Source organism: Callithrix jacchus, chromosome X, assembly GCF_049354715.1.
Source record: "Callithrix jacchus isolate 240 chromosome X, calJac240_pri, whole genome shotgun sequence".
NCBI lineage: Eukaryota > Metazoa > Chordata > Mammalia > Primates > Cebidae > Callithrix > Callithrix jacchus.
Window position 1 is genome coordinate 46,874,448 of NC_133524.1, and position 5,030 is coordinate 46,879,477.

At 42.2% G+C, this 5,030-nt stretch overlaps 1 non-coding gene across 1 annotated transcript; it reads right to left on the bottom strand.

Annotated features, from left to right (window-relative positions):
* Positions 1 to 221: 221 nt before the first annotated feature.
* LOC118150833 (small nucleolar RNA SNORD77) lies at positions 222 to 289 on the bottom strand. Its single transcript, XR_004738964.1, has one exon. It is a non-coding gene; the product is annotated as a small nucleolar RNA SNORD77 (small nucleolar RNA).
* Between the last annotated feature and the right edge of the window lie 4,741 nt (positions 290 to 5,030).

Sequence of the window (5,030 nt, forward strand, 5' to 3'; positions counted from 1 at the left end):
CAAATTTATAAATAGAGAAAAGTGCAGCAGATAAGATGCACCCCAATAGTACCTCTAAATCTAACAACTGTTCCATGTATACTCTCTAAATATAATTGTTGCTTCCATTTTGGTTTAGATGCTTCCAGCCTTTTTAACTTGTAATATTTCTTTATTTTGAAAATTGTGGTAAAATACAGATAAAGTAACATTTACCTTCTTAATTATTAAAAAATTGCCCCAGATACATCAGACAAATATTAAATCTCTTGATGATTTGATCTGCTGAACTATGCAACTATCATAGTACCCTTTGGCCAGGCACCTGTAATCCCAGAACTTTGTGAGGCCAAGGTGGGCGGATCACGAGGTCAGGAGTTCGAAACCAGCCTGGCCAATATGGCGAAACCCTGTCTCTACTTAAAATACAAAAATTAGCTGGGCATGGTGGCAGGTGCCTGTAATCCCAGCTACTCGGGAGGCTGAGGCAGGAGAATTGCTTGAACCTGGGAGGCGGAGGTTGCAGTAAGCTGAGATCTTGCCATTGCACTCGATTCTGGGCAACAGAGTGAGACTCCATATATATTTTTTTAAAAAGCATGAAGCACATAGTACCCTTTTAACCATTTTGAAGCATACAGTTCAGTAGTATTTAGTGTGTTCCCATTGTGCAATGAATCCCCAGAACTCTTTTCATTTCCCCAAACTGAAACTTGATACACATTAAACAATAATTTCTCATTCCCTGCTATCTCCAGCCCTCAGCAACCACCTATCTCCAGCCCTCAGCAACCACCTTTCCAAACTATTTTTTTCTCAAGTGTAAAATAAGGGCACTATTCCAAAAGGATTGTTATGAGACTTTAATGAGTTAAATGTAATGAACTAAATGTTTATGCCCCACCTCTCAAATTCAGATGGTGGAATCCAAACCTTCAATGCGATGGTATGAAGAGATGAGCCTTTGGGAGGGGATTAGGTCCTGAGGATGAAGCCCTCATGAAAGGGATTAGTGCCCTTGTAAAGGAGTCCCCAAAGAGCTCTCTAGTTCTCTTTCTGCCATGTGAAGCTACCAGGAGAAATCGGTAGTCTGCAACCAGCAAGAGGGCCCTCCCCAGAACCCATGCTTGATCAATTTCTCCCCTCCAGCACTGTGAGAAATAAATTTCTGTTGTTTACAAGCTACCCAGTCCATGGTACTTTGTTATACGCCCCAAACTGACTAAGACAATAATGTATGCAAATTGCTTGCTATAGTGCTTCATACACAATTAAGTGCTCAGCAAATGTTAGCTATTATTATTTATGATTTTGTCTTAATGATTTTTTTGAAAACAACATGAATTAACATGCATGAAATTGGGTATATAAACAAAAAGCCTATAATTAGAGAAAGATGAGTAATAACGAAGTGAGCAACAAGAGACCATATGTGAAAGAGGAAAGAGGAGGATGAATACACTTATCATGGTCTTATCATGGAGACAAGGAGTTAGGATGCAAGTCCTGATCTACCTTGGTTTGATTGGTGGTTCTATATGAGCCTTAATTTCCACTTGCTTATTTCTTGTGGGCAGGGGCTTAAGAGACCTGGACAATTTTCCATTTCTCTGATGCAGAGGTGGCACGTAACAGTAGGTTTTTGTTTAGCTTAATGTAATGTAAAGCATGTATTTAAAAAGTGAATTAGGCCAGGCACAGTGACTAACGCCTGTAATCTTAGCACAGTACTTTGGGAGGCCGAGGCGAGCGGATCATGAGGTCAGGAGTTCAAGACCAGCCTGACCAATATGGTGAAACCCCATGTCTACAAAAAATACAAATAAGTAAATAAATAAAAATTAAAAGTGAATTAGTCTTCAACCTTTATTAATTGGGACTTTCATGTAAAAATCTGTATTTCAGGCTTCATTCACCTGGAAAATCTGCTAAAAAGTGGTCCTCATTTAATTGAGGCAACAATTGGCTGGACTGTATAGATGGCTTCATCTCAGCCCATTTTGCTCAATTATGTTACCTGCTTAGCCTCTGAGGAAGGCGGTTGGTAAGGTTAATCAGGCAACTTATTTTGTTTCATATAATCAAACTCATATTCCCAGTATATGATCATCACCACTATCATGACACATACTGATGACAATTCTACCTTTCCTAGGAAACTTGATATCCTGGCTAAAAATGTGTCTATAGATTATGCTCTCCCAAGTTAGTAGCTTCAAGAACTGTGAAAGGTCTAAGATTTTTTTTTTTAACTTTTAAGTGCATAGGTACATGTGCAAGATATACAGGTTTGTTACATAGGTAAACTTGGGTCATGGGGGTTTGTTGTATAGATTATTTCATCACCCAGCTACTAAGCCTAGTCTCCATTAGTAATTTTTCGTAATCCCCTCCCTTCTCCCACCCTCCACCCTCCAAGAAGCCCCAGTGTGTGTTGTTCCCCTCTGTGTGTCCATGCGTTCTCATTGTTTACCTCCCACTTATAAGTGGAAGCATGTGGTATTTGGTTTTCTGTTCGTGCATTAATTTGCTAAGGATAATGGCCTCCAGCTCCATCCACATCGCTGTAAAGGACATGATCTCATTCTTTTTTATGGCTGCATAGTATTCCACAGTGTATACCACATTTTCTTTACCCAGTCCATAGATTTTACTTGTAAACAAACAAGTTAGTTTAGCACAGTTTTATAGATGCTAGTGAAGACATGAGACTCCAGGGTTAGAGACATGGAACAAGGACCCTTCATTCCTCACAGCAATAGCAGTAGCCATAGCAGCAGCATTTGTACTGCTTCCCTAAGCCTAATTCTTATAGGGCAACACAAAGAGGGCCGGATGACACCTGCACATGTGTGGGTTGCGTTATAAGAGAGGAACCCTAAGTTTAGGGAGCTCGAATGTTTTATAATGGTCTGTAAGCATACTTGACCTTTGCTCTAGAGCAAGCTTTTCCAGCCTGTGGCCCATGGGCCGCATGCAGCCCAGGACAGCTTTGAATGTGGCCCAGCACAAATTCATAAACTTTCTTAAAGCTTGAATTTTTTTATGAATTTATTTTTAGCTCATCAGCTGTCATTAGTGTTAGTGTATTTTATGTGTGGCCCAAGACAATTTTCTTTTTCCAGTGTGGCCCCCAGGCAAGCCAAAAGATTGGACACCCCTGCTCTGGAGGGAGACATTATCTTTGTTATAATGGGCCGATCAATAAGCCTACCCTTTGCTCTGAAGGGAGACATTATTTCCATCTTCTAAGGCTGTCTGCTATATAAATATTCTACAAAAGTTAGTCTGGAACAAAGGCAGTCAGTGTCTCTGCTTGTAAGATGCGCAGAAACGCCAAAGACCTGTGGAGAATTGGCCCCCGACACACACCCAGCACCATTTGCCCTGTCAACTTTGACTTCACTTTAGAACAAATTTGCACTTACTAAAAAGGGAAACCCTGTTTCTGTACTCTCACACTTCACTCTGACACCAATGTGTGAAAGGTTTTTCAACACCAATCAATTCTTCAACTCTTTCCGTACCAACTGGGTGTCCTACAATTCAATTCTGACATGAATTACCTGGAGTTAGTGCAGATACCATAGGTTAAAGGCTCAGTCCCACAAAACTGCCCCCACTTCAGATGCCAATCATGAGAAATGGGACCCCAGACAACCAACACTTCTACTCAACTTGGCTACATATTGAAGATTCCCACAGGTTTAGTAATTTGCTATGGGCTGGGTACGGTGGCTTATGCCTGTAATCCCAGCACTTTGGGAGGCCGAGGTGGATGGATCATTTGAGGTCAAGAGTTCAAGACCAGCCTGGCCAACATGGTGAGACCCCATCTCTACTAAAAATACAAAAAAAATTAGCCTGGTGTGGTGGCGTGCACCTGTAGTCCCAGTTACCTGGGAGGCTGAGGCAGGAGAATCACTTGAACACGGGAAGTTGCAGTGAGCAGACATCATGCCACCGCACTCCAGACTGGATGGCGGAATAAGACTCCATCTCAAATAATAATAATAATGTGCTATGACAGCTCACCGAACTCAGGGAACCACTTCACATTTACCAGTTTATTATAAAGGATGTAATAAAGGATTCAGATGAATAGCCAGTTGAAGAGGTACATGTGGTGAGATCTGGAAGGAAACTGAGTACAGGAGCTTCTGTCCCAGCAGGACTTGGGGTATGCCACCTTCCCAGCATGTGGATCTGTTCACCGATCCAGGCACTCTCTGAGCCCTATACTTTAGGTATTTTAATGGAGGCTTCATCATGTAAGCATGATTGATTATGAACTCAATCTCCAGGCCCTCTCCACTCCCCAGAGGATGGGGGTAAGACTAAAGGTTCCAAGCACCTAATCATTGCTTAGTTTTTCTGGAAACGGAAAACGGATGGGAGTCACCTCCTCAGATCAAAAGATATGCCTATCACCCTAGGATCTTTGTGTCAGGAACCAGGGTCAAAGACCAAATATTGAAACAAAGGATGCACCTCACACCCCATGGCTCAGGAAATTACAAGGGTTTTAGAAGCTCTGTGGCAGGAACCAAGGGCAGAGACTTTATTTATTTATTTATTTAGAAGAGGTCTTGCTCTGGAGTGCAGTGGCATGATCTTGGGTCACTGCAACCTCCTCCCCCCAGGCTCAGGCAATCCTCCCACCACACCCCCACCCCGAGTAGCTAGGACCACAGGGATGTGCCACCACACCCATCTAATTTTTGTGCTTTTAGTAGAGATGGGGTTTCATCGTGTTGCCCAGGCTGGTCTCCAACTCCTGAGCTCAAGTGATCTGCCCCCCTCAGCTTTCCGAAGTGCTGGGAGTACAGGCATGAGCCACCATGCCCAGGCTATTTATTTATTTTTGTGTCACACTAACCCAAAAGAAACAAACAGGGAACATTATGGATGAAGTATATTTGCTTCTTAAGCAAATATTTATTACATACTTACAATGATAAGAGATGTGCTAGGCCCCAGAAATTCAAACTTGAAAACAACCCACTCTTTCCCTTCAAAGTGCTCACGATCTAGTTTGTGAGGCAAGTAAA